Source organism: Acomys russatus, chromosome 16 (genome assembly GCF_903995435.1).
Source record: "Acomys russatus chromosome 16, mAcoRus1.1, whole genome shotgun sequence".
In the NCBI taxonomy this organism is placed as follows: domain Eukaryota; kingdom Metazoa; phylum Chordata; class Mammalia; order Rodentia; family Muridae; genus Acomys; species Acomys russatus.
In genome coordinates, this window is record NC_067152.1 from 23,007,527 (window position 1) to 23,031,345 (window position 23,819).

Sequence of the window (23,819 nt, forward strand, 5' to 3'; positions counted from 1 at the left end):
ATGATGCTACCCGTTCTGTGGTCTTAAAACCTGATCAAGTCAGATGTGGTAGTGCACACCTTTAATCCTAGCACTGGGGGCAGTGGGGTTGGGGTTTGGGTCACAGGGCCGTGGGTGGCAGAGGCAGGCATGCATATATATCTCTGTGAGTTTGAGGTCAGCCTGATGAGTTCCAGGGCAGCCAAGATTCTGTAGAGAGCTCTTGTCTCAGAAAAACCTAAATAAATAAATAAAATAATAAAATAAAATAAAAACTCTGAGCAGCGGCTTGTGTCCAGTTTTTCAAGACCTGCAAGCAAATACAATTAATTCCAACTACAGATGCTATCAAACTGTGGCATTGGCTCCAGCAATAAAGCAACTGAGACCTCAGGGAAGCTGATGCAATTAAAAACACTTGTCTTAAGCACAGGAGATAGATCAAAGTTCCTCCTCATCTCACCCTGTACGTACACACACACGCGCGCGCGCACGTGTGCGCCCGCGCACACACATGCTCACACTATTTAAACTTTGGCCATTTTTCTCACGGTAGCAAAATTCCTTGAATTTCAGCTCCCTGAAAATCCTTTATGTTCCCCGTAGCATCTCCAATGGCAATTCTGTTCATTACGGTCTTGAGTAGAGCAAGACACTAAAATGTCATCTTGGCGCTCCTCTACTTAGCGTTCATGATAAGGATGAGTAGACTTTCCCAGAAGTCCTTGGCTGCCTCCTCTGACGTACCTGAAAACGTAACAAAAGTCACACCAGTTCACAACTTACATAAGGCCCAGGGCAGAGAGGAATATACTGGAAAATCCTTTAGTTCTGTCATGGGGGCGGGCCTCTCTTTTTCACTGTAAACAAGACCATCTCTTTAGTTGGCTTTTGGTCTTGAAAACCACAGCGTTAAGATCAGAGATCCTGCCTTCCTGACCCACAACAACTGAACAATCCAGGTCTCCAGGTCACTCATGTCTCTCTCTCTCTCTCTCTCTCTCTCTCTCTCTCTCTCTCTCTCTCTCTCTCTCTCTCTCTCCCTCCCTCCCTCCCTCCCTCTCTCTCTCTCTCTCTCTCTATCTATCTATCTCTCTATCTCTCTCTCTCTCATATATTATTTACTCAAGAGTCCATATCAACCCTTTGGGGGGCTGTTAGAATCTATTTTATAGTGTGTTGGTCACTGACCTGATAAGTCATAATCGCTCAGGAAGCATCATCAGTTTTATCAGGTAGGTGCAGCTGCTGCTTGGGCACAGAAAATTCTGGGCCTTCCAATCTGCGCAATAACTGCTCTCTGGAAGAAATGCTCAATGGCTGTGCTATGCACTCACCGAAAGACCGCCTACTCATATGCAGACTCTATTTCTGGAGTTCGGACATTTCCAATCACTGAGTGTCCATCAACTCACACAGAAACATCTTAACAATGCTGCCTAGCCCTACGTGCATTTGACCTTCGAACCCTCTTAACTGCTCCATGGCTTGAGCTCTGTTTGTAAGAAAAGGGAATAATTTTCACTGTGTGTTTTGTGTATAGCTGTGGTGGGGTGGGGGTGGGCGGGGGGTCAGGCAGTGCAATAAAATCTGTAATATCTAATGTCCCAGAAAACACAAGCACACAGAGAAGTTCATGTTTTAATCAATTTTATGGTTGAAATGCTTTTGAAAGCTATTATTTTGGAAAACCAAGAAAATCCCAACCTAATGTGTTAAATCACTAAGATGTCTATATCTCTTGCCCCAAGACAGACTTTTAAAAGTCATTAGAGATAAATAAAAACAAGTTGTTTCCAGATGTCCCTCCTCTATAATGAAGCTTCCTTGCCACCTCCTCCTTTTTTTTCTTTTTCTTTTTCTTTTCTTTTTTTTTTTTTTTTTTTTTTTTTTTGGTTTGCTCTGGCTTCATTTGTCTACTTTTTCATTCCTTTGCAGTTATAAACGTCTTACAACAAGCCTTTGCATAACAATGCTGGCAGACCCTTAACCATAACTGTGTGAATGGCGCCGCTTTGCTTTAATTTGGCTTGATTTAAGCGAAAAGAACGCAGACTTAAAGAGGGCATGCATTCGGAGGTGATTCCACACACTCCGTTTTAACCAACAGTCTTTATAAGCGTTCATTAAGAAACTCCACCAGGCGTGTTTCCTGCTGTAGAATCGACTTTAACGGAAGAAATAAAGCTGTGAAGATTCCGTTTTCACTTTGTTTCTCGTAAAGACAGTCAGCATCCAACATAAACAACAATTTACACCCAGCATTTATTCTGGAAATTACAGTATCGTGCAGTTAACGCACGCAGATAAATAATGTTTTATGGGATGCCGTGGAGTCCTTTCAGGGTAGCGGATGCTTAACCGAATTAAAGGATTTCGAGAACTCAGAGCTCTCATTTTAAGCAGGTTTAAACAGTTAATATTACGAAACACAAGCACAGAGGAGCTGGCCCAAATATATTTTTAATGCACACTTATTTTATTTCCATGGCTTCCCATTTTGGTTTTATTGCCATTTGGCACCTTCTATAGATACTAAGTTTCTTGTCCCCCAAGCCCTCTCCCTGGGGACTCTGCCTGCTTTATGATGACATTTCTTAATCCACTTTTTAATCCCCTCTCTGTCTGCAGGTGTAGAACTATCAGAAATGAAACTATAATTCCTGCTGGATGGGTTATATCACAGAGGTGATTATAAAAAATAAAGAATGATGATTTTAAATAAACAATGCCCCAGAATGTTTGGTTTGGTTTGTTTTAGGAAAGGGAGAAGCTTATAAATTTAAGCTAGTGTTTGGCCTTTCAGTTTTAGGGAGAGGGGCAAGAAAAAAATTTCAAATGAGGAAAGGGGACAATGATCCCTACAAATAACCATAGAATATAACAGTCTAGGCTCATTTTTTATATATATAATATAAACCACAGAACGCAGTCAACGAAAGCAGACACAAGCATTGAGGGGGCAGTTGAGGCGTAGGGACAGAAACTAGGAGACATTCTGCATGAAAGGACTCTGCCCGGATATGCAGGTGCAAAGCAAGGGCAATAAATGCCCTCTCACCCTTGGAGCTGTAGCTGATCTGTGTCTTTTTCAGGACAAGCCTCCCTTTTCCGTGTTGTTCAGTCTTCATCGCCTCCCGAGGTCGCTTATGAGGCTCCTGTCTGCTCCCAGATAAGCGAAATGTGTCAGCAGCTATCAGAGAGCCATAATTTTTTTAGCCAAATTTAATTTGTGCTTTTCAATATTACAATGTGTGGGTTTTTTTTAATTTTTCTAAAACATAACATCGGAAAAGATTGGCTAAGTTTTAGCCGCCTTGTATCCACGTGTTTTATAACAAGGCACGGTTTTCAATACCGTTACAGCGTGATTTAGCTGTGGTTAAGGTTAAGTTGGCATTTCTATTCTAAATCACTTTTTTTTTTTTAGGCTTTTGAAACTTGACCTTTTAAATTCTAATGGGACTGATGCTGAGAGAGCCAAGACCAACTGAATGTGATTAAACATACATAAAGCCAGTAAAAAACTTGCCATGGGGGCCAGTCCAGCCGTCTAATTGAACTATTCTGTTTTGACAAGCTACTATCTACTGGAGGACCTTAACACATTCTTCTCTTCCAGTTCAGTTTTATTATCTAAAATTGGGGGATGTTACAGCTGGCTTCAGCTATGTGATCTTTCTCTTAAGTTCTCTGTGAGCCCTTCTCTTTGGTAGAAGTTTATCTTCAGCTCAGAATGCCACCCCAGGAGCCTTTCCTTCCAGCAGCAGCGACGTGAGGTGATTTCTCCTGCTAAGAGCACATGTTAACTGCAGTACTGTTTCTGGACTTGTTACTTGCTGCAATTTTTATTTTGTTTTCTGTTTCTCGTACATGGGTGTTCTGCTTACATGTGTATCTGTGTGCCACGTTGTGTTCCTCGTACCCAGGGAAGACAAAAGAGGGCATTGGATCCCCTAGAACTGTAGTTACAAATGGTTATGAGCTACCCTATGGGTGTTGGATGCTGAACCTTGGTCCTCCACAAGAGCAGCCAGTGATCTTAACCACTGAGCATCTCTCTAGTCTCTCATTTGCTGTTTCATATTAGTATTGTATTGCTGTAATCGCAAAGGCCTCCAGAGGCCAAGGATTATATCTTAAACTTCTTATTTCCTGCAGGGGTTTTGTTGTTGTTGTTTCTTTTCTAAATTTATTTATTTATTTTCTCTCTCTCCCTCTTCCTTTCCTTCCTCTCCCTCTCCCTCAGCACCCTTCTCTCTCTCTCTCTCTCTCTCTCTCTCTCTCTCTCTCTCTCTCTCTCCTTCCACGACTTGGGTTCCAGAGATGAAACTCAGATTGTCAAAGCTTGGTAACAAACACACAAAGCCACAGCATCAGTTCTTGCCTACAGTCCTTAATGCATCCTCCTTACAGAGAACGCATTCAATAATTACTTAATGAAAAAAAATAATGATTACTTAATGAAGAAGTATCACAATTATTTTTGGTTATTTGAGACGGATTCTCTCTGTGTAACAGCTCTGGCTGTCCTGGAACTCACTCTGTAGATCAGGCTGGCCTCAAACTCACTGACATCCACCTGCCCCTGCCTTCCAAGTGCTGTGCTTAAAGGCATGCGCCACCACACCAGTTTCTTTGCCTTAACAGAAATGATATTTTTGATCATCAGAGTAACTTCTTATTCAATGGGCACTGTGAAGGAACAAGACATCTGAGGCCCATGTCCTCGTGGAATTGTGTGTCCTATTGGGAAAGCTGACAATAAAAAAATTAAACCAATAAATAACAATTATAGATTGCGATTAGCATGACAAAGGAGAATATTATAACAGATTTCCATCACTGGGGAAAATTCATGGAGAGAGATTCCAGGACCAAAGTGAGCCCGAGCTACAAAATCCAAGGACAGCTGTTGTGTCCGGTGTGTCCCGTGCATACCGTTTGCACTGGACATTTCATTTCTGAGTTTGTTGGAGGGGAAAGGAGATGAAAGCACCTTTCGGGAAAATTCAAAATGCCTCATATACTACCACCATGTCTGTCTGTAGTTGGCAAAACACATGGGTAATAGTATCCGGGCAAATGTGGGCCAGTAACCAAAACGTTCATGGGGAAAAGAAAGGAGCCTACCCAAAATTATAGAACAAGGGGAATGAATGACAGAGGGCAGCACATCAGATGCACTGGGGTTGTCTGCAAAGCGAAGCCCATTACAGACACAACGTAAGACCCACTCTCTGGTACTGGCGTTTTCCTGTTGCTCCCCTGCCTCTGGACCCCTTTCCCACGCCATCTGCTGTGGCTAGCAGGCCGTGTTCTTAGTCCATGGACTAGCTGTGGTGTATACAGTTCTCCCTTCCCAAGGCAGTGCAGTTCATTGGAAGGCATGGTTTTGGTCACCGTGGTTGCTCAAGAACGGGTCCAGGATCTCTTGTGGGGCTTTTGTAATGAAATGCCCACGGCGCATGCTCAGAAACCTTTGTGAAGAAGGGGAAGTATTGGGAGTGGGTGGTAGCTTACCCAGGCTCTTCTGGAGAGCCACTTATCGACAGTTTGATTCAGATGGATACCGTTCAGATAGCTGGAAGACCACTGAGCTGTGAAAGTATAAGTGCACAGCGTGGGAGGGGTTAATACCCTCACTGTGTACGTTTGCACTTTAATTCAGCAAATATTTACCAGGCGCTTCCTGGTTACAGGCCCTGCTCAAAGCACTCTTTCAGAAGTACAGACGTAGCTAGGAGAGACGTAAGATGAGTTCAAAGGACTCATGCAGAAAGCTGTGTGACAGGTGCTATAGGCATCACCAGAGCTCTGGGGGCGGGAAGGTGGGGCAGCCAGTGCAGACTGCACGATGAGGAGGGTCGGGAGGCAAGTCATTCTCGGTGATTTGGTCCTGTTAGGAGACTCATGCTATGGTCTAAACGGTGGCATGGCGCCTTTGGGCAAATACTCTTACCTCTGCAAGCCTTAGTAAAAGGAGAAGTTTAAGTCTTGTGTGTGTGTGTGTGTGTGTGTGTGTGTGTGTGTCTCTGTGTTTGTATCTGTGTGTATGTGTGTTTGTATATGTGTGTATGTGTGTATATCTGTGTGCATGTGTGTGTTTGTGTGTGTGTCTGTGTGTGTGTCTGTGTGTGTGTATCTGTGTGTATGTGTGTTTGTATATGTGTGTATGTGTGTGTATCTGTGTGCATGTGTGTGTTTGTGTGTATGTGTGTGTGTCTATGTGTGTGTCTGTGTGTATGTGTGTGTTTGTATATGTGTGTCTGTGTGTGTGTGTATGTGTGTCTGTATTGGCACCCAAAGGTTGACATAGAGTATCTTCCTTAATTGCTCCCCTTCTTTTTGAATCAGGGTTCCTTGCTGAACCTGATGCTCACCAACTCAACTAAACTGGCTGTCTCTCTCTGCCCGACCAGGGCCAGGACTACGGATGAGAGCTGCCACACCCAGATTTTTGTGAGGGTGCTAGGGATCCAAACTCAGGTCCTCATGCTTATGCAGGGTACTTTACACAGTTGAGCCATCTCCTGAGGCCAGACCAGTGGATCTTGAAGGTTCTTCCAGCTCCTGTGCTGAAGAGATGGCTCAGTGGTCAAGAGCACTGGACTCCTTTTCCAGAGGACCTGGGTTTGATTCCCAGCATCTCCATGGTGGCTCATAACCATCTATAAACTCAGTTCCAGGGGATCCAACACCATCTTCTGACCTCTATGGGCACTAAGCTAGCACATGATGTGCTAACATACATGCAGAGAGAACACTCATACACACAAAATTATTTTAATTTTAAAAAATTAAGCTCTTTTATCCCAGATTCACCATGGTACATGAAGATACTCCCCAAAAAAGAGGCCTTGGAGGATAAGATGAAATAAGGACTGTGCTAAGGTGCCTTTTCCACTGGTGGACAGAGGAGGCTAGAAGTAGGAATGGAATATTCCAGAGCAAAGGGGGCTACATCCACAAGAGACAGCATGGAGAAATACAAGGTGTGTCCAGGGAAAACCAGCTAATCACCCCATTTGCAAGGGTGACTCTCGGAGCAGGAGGAGACCTGCCTAACTTACAGAATGCCAGTCTGAGTGAGGTCTGATGTGCAGCTTAACTGAAGCTCATTTATGTAATCAATATTTCTGGCTTTCAGTAGCATTCAAATGACTAAGTTGCCTAGGCCTTCCTTTCTGTACAAAGGTTAAAGGTGTGTGTAGCCCTGACAGTGACCTAGGCTCTTAGTGAGAAGAGAGTTGTCACTGCAGCAGGTTTACAGATGAGGACATGGAAGCACAGAGGGATAACTCTCTCAAAGTCACATGACTGTAAAATGTCAGTCAGGGCTGGGAGCCCTATTCATTGTAATTACCTTAGTAAACTTGATTTAAAAAAAAAAAAAAGAATAAGAAACAGAGTAAGCTTGATGCTGTCTTCATTTTTTTTTTTTTAATCTCTTTAAAATTAGCAAAGTATGGAACTGTGTTAAGTGAAATAAGCTAGACTCAGAAAGTCAAATAACATCTTCTTTCATGCACATGGTTACATTTCTAAATCTTTATATTTTTCTTTTTTCTTTTTTTCGAGACACAGTTTCTCTATGTAGCCCTGGCTGTCCTGGACTTGCTTTGTAGACCAGGCTCGCCTTGAACTCACAAAGAGCTACCCATCTCTGCCTCCGGAGTGCTGGGATTAAAGATGTGCACCACCACTACCTGACAAATCTTTATTCTATTTATCACTGGGTGATGAACCTACGCACGTTCAACAGAGTGAGTGTGGAGGTCAGAGGACAATTCAGGAGTCAGTTCTCTCCTTCCACTGTGTGAGTTCCAGAGACAGAACTTGGATCATCGGGCCTGTAGGCAAGCACCTTTACCTGCTGAACCCTCTCACCTGCCTGAGATGCTCTTAAAAGAGATGTAAGAGGGGCTGGAGAGATGATGGCTCAGAGGTTAAGAGCACCATCTTCTCTTCCAGAGGTCCTGAGTTCAATTCCCAGCAACCACATGGAGGCTCCCAACCATCTGTAATGAGATCTGGTGCCCTCTTTTGGAGTGCATGAAGAACATTGTATACATAATAAATAAATAAATAAATAAATACTCTCTTTAAAAAGAGAGAGAGAGAGAGAGAGAGAGAGGAAAGAAAGGGACACTATTTGGGAAGAAGGAGGGGACCAACATAAGGCAGGGAATAGAGAATAACAGGACGATTATCATCAAATATATTATATACATGTATGGAGCTATCATAAAACTCACATAATTAACATGTATGCTAACCTAAAAGCCTTCTAAAACCTAACAGTAACTAAAAACACGCACAAAACCCAAAAGATTAAATAAACTAAACTAGTGCACACAAATTATTGCCAACGCACAACTAAGGCACTTTAATCCTGTGTGACCAAGAAACTTATTTATTGTCCTCAGCAGCCTGCCACCAGCACTGCTGTTTAAGAAGTCTTTGGAGTTGGGCTGGGGCCAGAGAAGGAAATATACTCAGAGGGCATTACACATATAGAGAGTTACATGGCCTTATGTAACCTTGTATAATAAAAAAGCCAAACAAATCAAGATAAATGCAAAGGTAATAACTGCTTTATCGGGATATGTTCAGAGAGCCACGCATGGTAAAAACAGACATACCTGTGATCTTGGATCTCAGGCAGCTGAGGCAGGAGGATCATGAGTGAGGGGACGGCCTGGGCTACATAGCAAGACCCTGTCTCAGAAAAAAAATGTACTCATAAAGTGCTGCTTTTAGAAAACAGTTCAAAGCTGAGACTTTGGTTCAGTGGTAGAATGCCTGCCTAGCCAGTACACGGTCCTGGGTTCAATTCTCAGCGCTGAAAAGAAAATTAAAATAAAACGAAGAAGCTGAACATGGTACTGTATACTTGGGAAACGGAAGCAGGAGGATCGTCGTGAGTTTGAGCTCAGTCTGGGCTACATAGCAGTTTCTGGGCTAGCCTGGTCTGTGAGCTATATAGGAAGAGCCTGTCTCAAAAAGAATGAACCAAGGGCCAGTGAAAGAGCTCAGTGGGTAAAAGTACCTGCCCTAACCCTAACCCTGATGCTGATGCTGAAAATGCATGTGCAAAGAAAGAACAGCTCCCCCCAAGTAGTCCTCTGACAGCCACCAAATAAATAGATAATAATAGATAAATGCGACAATAGAATAAAACATTTAAAAACCAGATTGTAGGTTAGGCTTTATGAACACTAAAATTACTTTTGGAAGATGATAAATATTCCTGAAATTCAAGAGGGAGGGACAGTTCCTGAAGCCACCTGAGGGAGGACAACAGCTACTGTCCTCTGGGTTTCTACCATGGGAGGTACTCAGAGCTGCCAATAATCCCTCAGGCGGGGGGCTTTCACAAGAATGAAACTGCTCTCCAGGAAGGAACAGGGTCAAACATCACACTTCCTTCTGTGCCCAAATCTGGAGGTAGGGGTACAGTCTTTCTCCAGCTCTGGCATAAGCAAAGGGCTTCAGGTTGGAACTACGCCCACATTGGTCCTTTTCTGCTATACGAGCTTAGGGCACAGGAGCCAGAACCAAAGACAAGCGTCTAGACCAGTGTGTCTCAGCCTTCCTATTGCTGCCACCCTTTAATTCAGTTCCTCACATTGTGGTGACTCCCAACCGTAAAAATTATTTTCGTTGCTACTCCATAAATGCAACGTTGCTAACTGTTACAAATCATAATGGTAATGGTAAGCAAGAGATCTGCTATGTGACCCCCCTCCCCGCCCCCCAAGAGGGTCACGGACCCACAGGTTGAGAACTGCTGCTCTAGAAGAAGCCACAGGAGCCCATAATATTCTTCAGCTCTTTTATCGTCTTTTGTTTGTGTAATCTTAAACAAATTCCCTGACCCACGTTCCCTGGGGCAGCATCTTCCTCTAAGTGCATCTTCCTGGCTGTTGCTAAGCATCTGTGCTCCCCAAGCCTCCTTTAATACACGTCACTGTCATCAGCAGTGTCTTCCTTTCTTCTCCTCATCCACTTCTGTTGGCTGAAATGCACGCTTAGCAGGAAGTCAACTGGCCTGGCAAGGCCCAGCTGTGAGTGGGGCTTGAGTGAGAAGTATTTATGGCCTGACAGGAAGCTACAGCTAACGATGAGGCTGACTGGTGGCTGTTAGCGAGGAGAAGGAAGTGTTTATGACCCCCATCTGCTGGTTTCAATAGGATAGAACTGCCTTTATGGCGTCAGTCCCCCCTGTGACTTCCTTCCATTTGGACGTGATAGCTTATTTCAAGACGTTCCCACCCAACGGGGCCCTCCGTTGGCCCCTTTGTTTTGGAGTGACTAGGAAGGAAAGACTTTGTTACTGGAATGTGGGGATGGGGTGGTATTTACGGTTGTGACTGGAGTTGGAGAAAGCCACCTTCTTGCCATTGATTGTGTAGCTCCAGGAAGGCAGCCCCACTTCCTGCTCCCTCCTTAGCTGCTAACCACTGTGAAGGCACAGCCATGTTAATTCTGGTCACTGTGGGCCAATGGGCTAAGCATTGCCTAACCCTATTCTAGCTAGAATGATACTACCTTGACTTCTTGCCTTGTGGAGAAAAATAACTTTCATTTAGTTGGTCCCTTGCTTCTTGTCTTTCACTTAGCTTTCATGTTTTCCTGCCTCTCGACTTTTTTCTTTTACAGACCCTTAAAGCCAACAGAGGTGGTGCCCGCTCAGATCAAAACTGTTGTTTGTGTAATAGAACATAGCGAAATGACCCCGTTCTTTATAGCAGTCCAGGTTAGGAGTGTCTAGAGATGGCGATTCATTTTCGAAAGTACCAAAAATTTAGGAATTGCCTTACAACAGCTCACACATCGCTGAAACCCGTGTTTTCTGTGTATTGATGGTATTTCCATTTTACTGCAGAATGAGTTTTTTTTCCCTTGGTTTTATTTGTGGCTTCCCCTAGGCCTATTAGTACAGATGAAATTGTATATTAAATTGCTCAAATAATCAGCATAGTATAGGTAAATCAAGGACTTTAACTCCAGTACTGTTTGAGTGGGCATCAATGAATCTGTTCAGTGTGACTTTTTCCCTTTTGCAAAACCAAGAATTCTTTCCTTTTCAAGATCTCATGTCTAAAACATGAACAGTTTGCTAAATTTTATTCTCTCCCTCCCTCTCTCTCTCTCCCCCTCCCTCTCTCTCTCTCTCTCTCTCTCTCTCTCTCTCTCACACACACACACACACACACACACACACACACACACACACATACACACACATGCACACACAGAGAAGTTCATTAGTTTTTCTGACTTACAGAACAGAAGGGTAAACTTAAGTCTGGGAGTAACTCAGCCAACAATGAGCTTGCATGTCTCCTTTAAGACCCCATCTTCAGCCAGGCAGTGGTGGTGCACACCTTCAATCCTAGCACTCGGGAAGCAGAGGCAGACAGAGTTTGAGGTCAGCCTGGCCTACAGAGTGAGTTCTAAGATCCTTACCTTCATTTTTACTGGGGGCAGGGGATAGAAAGGGGCAAACAAAGGTGACCTGGGCATCTCCAGAGAACTCCACAGTAATATTTTTCAATGGGGGACACTGTCGTTGAGTCTCATGAATTGGCTACAGTTCTGCAGCCGACTACCTAAAGCCTGGGAGGTAACAGTGTGTGACGAGCTACACTTTATAGTATCGCTCATAGAGAGGCAATTCTCAAAGTGGGACTCTCTGCTGGGAATGTCCCTTCAAGCCTTAGCACCGTCACTGTCCTAAGAACCTCAAGTGAACACTGAGTACCATAACCTGAGAGCTGAGCCTTGACTTTCCCCACAGAAGTTCCTCTAGTCCCTAAGCTAAGGTTGTTTCCAGAACACAGGGCCAAACCTTGTAGTGCTCAGTACAGCAGCGAGTCCAGCCCCATGTTTATCCAATGCACTCCCCGAGAGCAGGGTATAAGCTGCGCGTCCCTGAGACTTTCTTTTGAGCCACATGTTAGCAAGTGGCCTTTCTATCAACAAGGGTCCAGACCACAGCATCAAATGATCCAAGCCACGTCGCCTCCTGTCTTCAGAGTTAAGCTGGCTCCTAACCCTTCCGTGCAGTGGTTAACTCCACGGAGGAGCCTTCTATCAGCAGTAATAGCTTCAAGGTGGGATATAAAAAATGAAGAGTGTTTAAATTGTTAATAGGTTTCATGTTCTTGTCACTGTTGAGGGTTTGTCCCCTTTTATAAACTCATAGAGTTTGGTTGACATTGCTTTTATGTGAGCCATCAGCCAGTTGGTGATGGCGTTGCTGTGTTAGACCGTTACTGCCGGATTGTATTTGCAGTAAAGACGGAGAATGGAGGCTGTAAATCTGTAGCCGGAGATTTAGGGCCCCGCTACTCTGCAGTTTAGGCCCATGTGCCGGGGAGTCCATTTTCCTCCGGCAGAATTATGCCCTGCTACCATACCTTCCCGGGTGCTGATCACCTCACCCATTCCCTGGCCTACCGAGGCACTTAATATGGCTAATTCAGTTAAAGAAGCCTGGGGGAGGCAAAGCAGATGAGCATCTCACTGAAAGGCAGATGCCAAGCAGGTGACTGATGCTGGCCTGTTCTTTCCCCTGCGTGAAACGTCAAGTGGAAACACAGAGTGCAAACACAGAGAAAAACAGCAAGAAAATGTTTCTGAGGTGTCTGGCACAGTCTTCCTCCAAGCAGGAAATGCTGCCTTCCCCAACCCGCTGACCCCTGTGGTCCTCAAGGCATTATCAGGAATATTCAGGAAGCACATTCTTTCCGAATTCAGGATATGTCAAGAACCTTGAAGCCTTGACATTTTTTACAAAATGACTACCAAAGTGTAGAAGGCGGTGGAGTCTGTACTTTGGGGACAAGTAACTAAATGTAGAAGAGGAAAAATAAATAAATAAAACCAACCCTCAACTTTTTTTTTTTTTCTAGCCAATTGGTTTTGAAAATAGAAACCACTTGGAAGTATCTCTTATTGCCGGGTTCAGAAATATTTCGGAAAGACGTCAATATTAAATATATTTTAAACTGCCTCGCTAATTGTACGCGGTTTCTGCTCCTGGGTATCTGATTGCGAAAAGAATTCTGGAATGTTTCTTTAGTAGTCAAAAGTTCTAAGTGTGATTTTAGATTTGTTTTGTTGTGCCTGGTGGGGCCCTCCCCAAAGAGGAAGAATGTTAAATATAAGGCTCATCTGCGTCATCCATCGGGAGGCATCTGGGGCTGCTTTGGGTGTCAGCTGTGGCACAAATGTGCAAGATTTAACCACCCAACTAGTGAGCCAGCATTGGCCTATTAAGACTTCAGATGATCTGTTCGTGAGCTGTCAGCCCAAATTGAGCTTGAAGCCTGCTGGAAAAGATCTAATTTTCATAATTTTCCAGACCCTTCACGCCATCCTTCCTTTCAATAGCACCCTCCTCCCACGCATGCGCACAGAAGGGTAAACTTGAACACACAGACACAGGCACAGAAGAGCTCTGTCCCTAGGGATACATCAGGCCCCTTGCCCGAAAATGCACCGGGTTCATCCAGGGGTCAGGCCTGCCTTCGACTTCCTGCTTGAGGAGCCCCATGTGTGGTGTTCCAACACAGCTAGAGGCTAGTGATGACTAAGTAAGCCGTTCTTCATATTACTGCCTCCCACCAAGAAACAGGGTCCCTTATGCTCCTGGACCCTGAGTGAATGGGCACAACGAATACCTTTTTAATATATAAGGTGGAACTAATGCCAATAGAAATCGTGCTTATCCGTCCCATGACCTCATGCTTGTTAAAAAAAAAAAAAAAGAGGACGGAGCCATTGTCTATGAAGATGGAGACTTGTCTCACAGTACACTGGGGACTTTGATCATTTAGTGCTTGCTTAAGGCAACCTTTGAGATCTACCTGACCCCAGCTGGTCTCCAAAGGACACCATCCTCCTGTGTAGCTGGCGATATCTTCTGAGTACCTGGGACCCGAAATGTGGTGCTATGAGAACCGAGGGCACGTTCAGATTTAACCCTTTGCAGAGTGGGAGGTCAGATAAGCAGTGCATGGTGCAAAAGATAAAGTCACTCTGTGTCCCTTCCCGGGGGCAATGCCACTCAGCCACACCGCACAATAAACCATCTGGTTTCCCGGCACAGTTTGTCGGTGCACCAAGGTCTTTGAGACTGTAGGAGCTTGGATCCCTTGTCTAAATGCCGGCCAGCTGTATTTCTACAATGGTGGTCGATCGTCTTTGCCCTCAAAGGGCATTTCCTGCGACTCAGGGCTCTACAGTTAGAATAAAGGGAATTATTTCCTATCTCCACTGCTTTCTGCTTTTCTTTTCTTTTTTTTTTTTTTATCATGAGTCAAGACTGAGTACGTTACTCAAACCCTGGCTTTTCCCTGAAGTCTGTTGTTTACAGAGAGACATTCGGGTCCCTGGGGCTCACTCCCATAAAACCTTATTATCATATATTTCAAGGCATAAACTTCAGTTGTCAGCTCAGGAGGACGGTTTGGGAAGCTCTGGCTGCTCTTCTCCTTCTGCTCCACTCTTTTTCTCCCAGCTCTGCCCCCCCCCACAACCCCCACCCTGCATTCCGCCCCCCCCATCCCACCCCCACTCAGGCAACGTTCTGCTCCAAGCTGCCTCACTCCTTATTCCACTAATTAGACAAGGAGTCCGGGGAGGCCATTATTAGATTCTAAGAATCTTCATCAGAGCCCATTACATCCTCAGACACAGCACAAACATTTTACTAACTGAGCCCATGAACACTTGAGCCGAGTCAGCCTTGGCCTTCAGCATCCACCCTTCCCTTTGTACTGCATAGGGCTACGTTGCCAACGAGAGCTTCTCGACTGCCTGTGCATCTTTGCACTCATCTCTTTACCCTCCCCAGTGCTAATTGCTGTTGGTGGGAGTAAAAGGGCGACCTGAGAAGCCGGATTTTCCTTGGTGGAGTATGTGACTGTGTGTAAATGTCATAGGTATTAATGTCGCCTGTGAGCAGGATTCATGGTTGCCTGTTTTCCTCTCATTTTCTGTCCAGGGACAAGGATTATTTGTATAGACCAAAAGTCTTCCTTTCCGCCTGCCCCCCCCCAATGGAAGAATAATCTTGCATTATAATATAGTAACTGCAAAAGAAAGCCCCTTTCTGTTTCATTCTTTTCTTTCTTAGCCCACTGTCTAGTGAGTTTCTGATTGACTCACAGACCAATTAAAGTAAAATTTAATGGAAGAATAGATTAACTCCCCGAGGTGTCCCTCCCATCCATCACATTTTTATAGCAGGAGCTGTGAGGAAGCTCATAACTTCATGCTGTGAATGTGATAATAAAGAGGGCACGGAGAGGACTCCGATTTACTGCCGGGCTGATGTTCGCCAGGACAGAATTTACTGCCCAATCCCCTGCCCCTTTTTATTCAGGAGGAGGTCACTAGATCTGCCCTCCGCCTGGGTCTGAGATACCGAAGGGCAGATTGTCAGGTCAGGATTCGTTCCTTTAATTGGGGTGGGGGTAGGAGGCACGGGCTGGGAGTCTCATTGTCCGGAGTTGGATATTAGGTTCAATCCCTTTCTGTCTCCAGGTAGCCGCTGTCACTCCGAGTGTTTACATTTTTAAAAGGTGCATTTGATTTGTTACTATTCGTCAGCAAGGAAGTGAAGCCAGCTGTGTCTGGTTCTGAGTCACTGAGTCATTGTCTTTTGTCTACAAGCCTTTCCGGGTAACTAAAGATTTCTCTCTTCACCCTCAATGATAATTCCTCTTGGACGTCTTTTGGTGAGAGATCTCAAAGCACTTCATAACATGATTTTGGTCTTTCTGATAGGTCCAAAAGAACCTCCTGGCCTTCCTAACAGTTTGCCGGTTCTGATTCTTTCTCACAGGAAGGTGTGGCTTGGAGCATCACACATGATAACAGACTTGTCCTGAGAAACCCTGGTGGCTTGCGTATATTCGCTAAAACTGTTCTTCGTGTAGCAAAACCTATATTTTAGGCCTGAAGTGTTTCCACCCTGGGTCCGGTTTCATAGTTACATTGGATAATTTTGTTTTAAGGTTTGGGAAGATAGAATCAATATTTTAAAATCATGTTCATCTGATGGTCCTTGACCTCAAGACCGGTCCACACCAAACTCACTGTGTTGGTTACTCTTCTTATCATCATGAGAAAAAAAAAAAAAATACCTGACAGAAACAGCTTAATGGAGAGCTGAGTTATTTTGGCTCACAGTTGCGAGGAGCTTTGGTCCATCATGAGGTGGGGGGAGAGGCACGGGAGAGTCTCTAACAGCAGGAGGCTGTGACGGGACTCCTCATCAGTGAGTTAGGAAGCAGAGAGCCTTCAAAGCCAGCTCCGCTGACCCACCTCTGCAACCTATGTCTCATGTCGCAAAGAATCTACAACCTTCCCCCAAAATAGCCCTGACAACTGGGGACCAAGTATTCAAACACACAACTCGCAGGGACATCTCATATTCAATTCATAGCACTCAACACCTATCCTCACCTTCACTATCCGCTCCTCTGGGGCTGGAGAGATGGCTCAGCAGTTAAGAGCACTAGCTGCTCTTTCAGAGGATCTGGGTTCGATTCCCAGCACTGACGTGGCAGCTCACAACTGTCTGTAACTCCAGTTCCAGGGGATCAGCAACCTCATGCATATATATATACCGGCAAAGCAACAGGGCACATTAAATAAATAGACACCTTATTTTTTAAGATTTATTTATCATATATACAGTATGCATCAGATCACATTATAAATGGTTGTGAGCCACCAGGTGGTTACTGGGAATTGAACTCAGGACCTCTGGAAGAGCAGTCAGTGCTCTTAACCACTGAGCCATCTCTCCAGCCCAACACATCATTTTTTAAAAATAGCCCCACCCCCTCAAAGGTGTGAGTCTGAGAATGATGCTCGAGTCTTCCTCCCTGCACATCCAGTGCCTCACTGGTCACCAGACTCACCAAGTCTCCCTCTGTAATATCTCTTGCCTTAGTTCGCGCTTCTCATCCTCTCTTTGATGGATTCTGGGTGATTGTCTTCTATTGCTCGCCCCATCTTCACTCTCATCTTCCTATCAGCCACCCCCCTCCATGCTCATGAAAGAATTAAAACAAACAAAAGTCAACCTCTGTAATGTTCTTGCTAATATATATCATATCATATTATATTATTATATAGAAGGTCTAGCCCTTCTACTGCTTACAGCATAACTCTAAATGCTGTTGCATAGCACACATGTGACAGGGCCGCTTCATGACCTATGGCAGTGATTATCTCTAAGTTTGGAGACGTATCATGTGATCCCCAATTTTCAGCTTTGATAAGAACTCTTTGTAAGTCACCCTTACCCATCAACACTATTTTACAGAGAGGAACGTTATAATATCAGGAAAGAGGAAGGCTGTGAGTTCAGAAGAAAGTATTTTGTAAAATGTAACCGTGTGACTTTGTGGGAAGAAAGTTCTCCGTGTGGCCCTAATAGCTTTCCTTTCACTGTCGACCTGAGAAGCATCCTCTCTCATGACTTCATAGATGCTTCCCGCCATATCCCTACTCCTCCCTCAGAATCCAGCTCAGGCACCACAGGCTCTGCGGCATCCGCCCCTCCTCTTCCAACGCACATTTTTCCGTGCTCTCTCCGTGTTTACAGAGTGCCAGACTCACACTGGGTGCTTTGGATTTCTTCGTTTAATTTCACCAAGCGATTAAACAACAGTCTTATAGAGAGACGTATCTTAGGAGATGGATCCCTGCTTATCCATTAATGCCACTGACACTCATTGAGGATGCACCATGGTGCAGACGCCTCTGCACAGTGTACGCTTCAATAACCGGGAGAGAACATTGAAGAGGTGGGAACAGCTACTCTCCTCTGTGCTGTGAGAGAAGCTGGTTGGAAGCCTGAACGCGGCGACAACAGAAATGACAATTTATACCAAAACTGTCACACGATGCCTCTTTCCTCTCTAGGCTGAGTTCTCTGTTTTTTAAATGTGTGTGTGTGTGTGTGTGTGTGTGTGTGTGTGTGTGTGTGTGTGTGTGTGTTCACCATGTGCGTTGCAGGTGTCTACAGAGGCCAGAGGGCACGGGATCCCCTGGGTTGGGAGCTACAGGTGGTGTGATCCGCCTGACGTGAGTGGTGGGAACTGACCCCAGGGTCTTCTGCGAGAGTAGTTAGTACCTCTCACCCACTGAACCATCTCTCCAGCTCACAGCCTAAGTTCTTTGAAAGCAGTTATCTTATTCATCTTTGTTTCTCGTGTACCTAAAATTTTGGAGGTGCTCGGCGTCTGGTTAGTGATAAAAAATGAAATAACAATAACAAACAAAAGAATATCCAAGCACACCCTCACCTTTAAAGAGCTTTATTTGTGTGCTAGAGAGGTGGCCTGGAAGGCCACTTGCTGCTCAGTCATAAGGGCCAGAGTTCAAATCCTAGCACCCACATTGAGTAGTTCAGAAACATCTACCACCCCAGCTTCAAGGATCCAATGCCTTGATCTGGCCCTCCTTGGATATAGACTCACAGGCACACAAAAGTAAATATTTTACAGAGTAGTATTGTTAGATCTACATATGAGTGTGACATTGCTCCTGGACTCTGAATGGATACCTTCGTCCCATGCTTGTGTAGCTGTTAGAAGTCCTGATGTCTTTTCTGGGTGTGTCTACCTAAAGTGTGTCATTCGCTGTGTCTGCAGATCCTGTAAACGCCTGGCATAGGTCCTCCCTTAAATCAATGGAGCAACTAAGCCATTTTTTTCAACAGTTTAAGTCTGGTCCTTTGAATGGATGTGTTGAAGGAAAGGCAGATCTTCTGGTGCTTGGGAGTGTTTGGCTCTAGGTTCCTAATGAGTAAAGCAAAGGCAAGAGCTGTGGTGGCTATTCTCACGAGACTTGCCTTCAGGTGACGTCATTCTAAAAGAAGAACCACATCCTCCACCCGCAGAGAGTCTCCGTGTCCTGAGGTGGAGCAAGGAGGTGGACACCAACACCCCCTGCTGCTCCCAGTTTTGCCACAGTCTCGCACAAGCTGTGTTTCACGGAAAATTCCGCATCTGATTGCGCTTTTGCCCACTTTAAAACATCCTGCCGAACAGCATCTTGGGTAATCTGTTGTCCACTGGTCACAGCGTGATAACTGCAGGCTGAGGGGATTGCCCTCTGCAGTCTAGAGTGAGGAGTGATCCCATCCCAGGCATTGCTACCTGATGGGGTCTCTGAGCAACGCTGAGGGACTGACTTCCCTGGAGGAAGGAAAATCAACTCCAGGGAATGCTCAGACTCCGTAGCGAGATGACGAGTTGGGACCATTTGTTACTTTATGGACCTTCAGCTGCCATGATTCTCACTAGCGCACGGGAGCACATGAAGTGGCGCTCCCTAAGTACGTCCTTCGTTCGTTTCTCCCTTTCTTTGCAAATCAGCGCCGCCTCCCTATCCGCATCTCTTTTCTGCTCTTAAATATCAACAGTACCAATACTTCTATTCGTCCTCCAAAACCCAGCTAGTCTTCGTCTCCCGTTGTAAAGGCGTCAAACAATATTCAAGGAAAGCCGTACTCTTTCGTGAGCTGCTGCCAGGCAATGTATACCAAGAACAACTTGAAACTTAAAAAAAAAAAAAAAAACAGATCTTACCCAGATTACTCTTTCTAATTTTTTTAAATAATTTTCAAAAAATTTTTGTTTTTATTTTATGAATGTGTATGAATGTGCCCCTTGCACGCACATATGTGCACCGTGTGGATGCCTGGTGCCTGTGAAGGCCAGAAGAAGGCTTAGGATCACCTGGAACAGAAGCCACTCAGTGTGGGAGCTGAGAACAGAACCCACCTCTCCTACAAGAGCAAGTGCCCCCAACCACTGAGCCATCTCACCAATGGCCCCTTGAACCCTTTTTTTATTGTTGCATTTATTAATTTGTATGTGGGTGTGGATGTGGGTGTGGACGTGGGTGTGGATGTAGATGTCGGTGTAGGTGTGGATGTGGATGTGGACGTGGGTGTGGGCGTGGGGTGGATGTGGCTGTGCAGGCCAAGGCCAGAAGGAAGACAACTTGTAATAATCAGCTGTCTTCTTCCACCATGTGGTCCTCCGGGAGAACTCAGGTCATCAGGCTTGGCGACAGCATCTTCACCTGCTGAGCCATCTTGCCACCACCCCTTGTGTAATCCTCATAAAGCATTTCTAAGTAGATGTAATCCCTATGTTCAGACATAAAAACCAAACTAAAAACCACTCAGATAGTCTTCCGAATGCTTTATGGCAGATAATTAAAACATCCAGGGTTTAAATCAGGCCCACGTCATTTCTAAACTAATACTTACTGCCGTTTCCTGGCACTGCTTGTCTCCTTTATCTGTTTGTATGAATGCATACTTCTATAAGTTTGCTTTTTACTCATCATATCCAATTGTATTATTCATTTAGCACCTTCTTACAAGAAAATATAGCTTCTTGAAAGTAACATTTATTTCTTACCTATCTTAGTACTCCCTGGGCTCTCAGACTATTACATGACACATAAAAGATGCTGAAAAAAAAGGTTTATAGGATTGAATTGGACAAAATTTAAACCTAGCTGAAGTGAACAAGATCATCTTTAAGGAGCTGCAGAGATGGCTCGGTGGTTAAGAGTCCTAGCTGCTCTTCCAGAAGACCCCAGTTGGATTCCCAGCACCCACACGATGGCTCACGATCATCTGTAACTCCAGTCCCAGGGGATCTGATACCCTCTCCAGACTCTTCCAGTACCAGGCACAAATTTGGTGCACAAACACACATGCCAGCAAAATATCCATCCACTCTAACAAATACATTTTAAAACTAGGTTCCTTGAATCCCAAGATTTTATGGTGCTAGTGAAATGTTGGGCTCTGGGTGGCATTTCCCTTCAGCTGAGTGACATGTGGCCTCACTCACTCATCTTCATAGTTTCCCATACCAAGATCTGTACCAACGTCACCCAAAACTATTTCCCCATAAATGTGTCACAGTCACCAGCAACGGATGTTCTCTGAGGGTGAAGGGAGGGGGCGACTTTTTTCTACCTCATGTGGTTATTGGAGTCAGCTCAGTGTGTTCAGTCTTTTCGGAATAATTAAAATAGTCTGCGACTCTAATTAAAGCAGTATAGATATATTCAAGAAAACCTATACATAAGAACAAGCTGAGTGCTGACATCACGTTAATTGCGTTATTTTTAGTGGAGATGGCAGCATGGCACCCACGGCCTTTCTAAATCCCCCTATCTGAAATGAGACTGTTAAATAACCCGCATTTTCAGCTCTGAAGAGGAATGGCACTAAGGCATAAATAAATAAAGCTTCTGGGGAAATGCAGAAAATTATCTAGATGCATCCGAAGAAGGAGGCACGATGTCGTTGACTCGCTGGCTTGGGGATGCTGCCTTTAGCACCTTCCACTGTCCAACCAGCCCAACAAATGGCCTGGGACTCTGTCCTAGAAGGGCAGGTAAACTAGACAAGCATCAAGCTTTGGCTTTGAGGTCTCTTCCACCTGTGTTTTCTACAGTTTGTGCAGTAAAGACTAGTTGGTGCCTGGCACAGTGGCGCACGCCTGTAATCTAAGCACTCAGGGAGGCAGAGGCAGGCAGATCTCTGTGAGTTCGAGGCCAGTCTGGTCTACAAAGTGAGTCCAGACAGCCAAGGCTACACAGAGAAGCTCAGTTTTGAAAAAAACAAACAAAAAAAAAACCCATAGTTCATAGCACTACAGTCCATCTGGCCACATTGCCAGCTGTTCTTATCTGATCTAGACATCTGGACGTGCCCTCTTCTCTCTAATCCAAACATCCGGACTTTTTCCAGAAAGAACACAAGAGATGCCATGCCTCCTGGTACAACTTTCGTTCCACTTCTTTTCAACAGGAAGAACTAGCACTGTTTTCTCTTTTTTAAAAAAAATAATAAAATAAAATAAAATAAAACCATGGCAAAGGCCTGTAATCCCAGCACTCTGGGAGGCAGAGGCAAGCAGATCTCTGTGGGTTCAAGGCCAGCCTGATCTACAGAGCTAGTCCAGGACAGCCAGGGCTACACAGAGAAACCCTGTCTCAAAAAACCAAAACAACAACAACAACAAAATCTGTCTTTTAGACAAGATGTCACATAACCCAGGCCGGCTACAGACATTATGTAGCTAAGGATAGCTTTGAACTCCTGATCCTCCTGCCTCCACCTTGCAAATACTGAGATCATGGGCATGCAGTACCATGTCCAGTATCTTTCTTTTTCTCCCAATATTCATTTTATATGCATGAGTATCTTGCCTACATGTACATATGTATGCATACCACATGTGTGACTGGTGCCCTTGGATACCAGAAGAGAGTGTTGGGTCCCCTTGGAACTGGGGTTAAGGATGGTCATGAGCCACTATATGGGTGCTAGGAACCGAACTTGCATCCTTTACAGGAGCAACAAGTGCTCTTATCCACTGAGCCATGTCTCCAGCTCCCGTTTGTTTGTTTGTTTGTTTGTTTGTTTTGTTTTGTTTCTTAATAGCCTTCTTTATCTTGATCTCAGTTGAGCAACCAACTCCCATTGCAAAACTGCTCCAATTAATTTTCTGCGGCTGAAATGGAGTTTCTTTTACATGGGCTTCCCAGAAGCTGTAATGTCCCCTGCCTGCAGGGCTCACCAGCCTCAGTTGCAGCCAAGGTCCCCTTAGAGGTGGAGAACACTTCTGCAGAACTTTCTGAGGAGGCCCCCTGACAGACCTAGAGTCTTTGGTCCCATGCTCAGGAATGGCAGAGTCACATTCCTTGGAAGCTGTTCAGACAGTGGCCTACCTACACGGGGACACAGCAGCGGCTGTGGGTACCCCACAAGGAACTTCACCTCCGAACCATCTATGAGCCTCAGAAAAGGAAGACCCGGAAAGAGATTGATTCTGGAAGTAGAAACTGTTGGTTGGGTTTTGTAGGTGGAAGTTCCGGAGTTGGCCGTTATTCTGCGCAATCGTGAATGATATTCTTGGGGCTACACAGGCAGCGTCCCCATGGGAGACCTACTAACAGTCTTTTATCAAGCACTATCAGCAGTATTGAGCCAACCTGAGCACCCTATTATTAATCCTTTTCTCCGGGTGACATGACAGCAATCGATGTCTGAACAAGCTATTGAAACTGTAGCAATCAAGTGGACTCCCGCTAATCCAATGGGATACTTACTCACAGCCTATGGGAAAGGCAGAGAACTGTCTCTCTGACTCTACACTGTACCTGTTTCCATACCCTTTATGTAGCCAGATTCTGGGTAAAGGTTGACATTTACCGGGGCCTCTAAAATACACAGTGGAACCCTTACCAGTGACTCAAATACGTTCATGACACTTCCAAAGCCACCTGCTGCTTCTATAATGTGGAGAGTTTTTTCATCGTTATGCAAATATTTGTGCCTGTGTCCTTGTGGAGGGCACGTGGCAGCCACCACCCTGCGAGGAAGGCCTTGTTCCCATGTCATTGTACATGGGAGCACTGGAACCTTCACGTGGAAATGCTCTCACCTGGTCGTGTTTGTGGGCGCATAAAAATCAATTGTCAGTTGCAAAGGGTGGAGGACAAAAACATTAGGCTAACACACCTCCTATGCCCTCGTTCCAGACGAAAAGATGGTTAAGAGGTGGCCCCCAGGTACACACTCATCTTCCCGCTTCCTCAGGCACAGAGGGTGGTTCAAGTTCTTCTGGAAGCACACTCAGAATTCTGAATTTTTAAGTTTGCAGAGGAGTTTTGGAGGCATTGTGAGAGGAACTTTAGGGGGTTGTAGGGGAGATAAGGTAAACAGGAGCAATGGGGAAGGCCAGAGAGAGTACCCACTCTTGCTATTT

General features: G+C 45.0%; 1 protein-coding gene and 1 non-coding gene across 3 annotated transcripts in view; both read left to right on the forward strand.

The window, feature by feature from the left end:
• Skap1 (src kinase associated phosphoprotein 1) overlaps positions 1-23,819 on the forward strand; it is a 293,807-nt gene that overhangs the window by 166,280 nt on the left and 103,708 nt on the right. The gene's annotated exons all lie outside the window — the stretch shown is intronic.
• On the forward strand, positions 6,563-6,633 carry Trnar-ccu (transfer RNA arginine (anticodon CCU)). Its single transcript has one exon. It is a non-coding gene; the product is annotated as a tRNA-Arg (tRNA).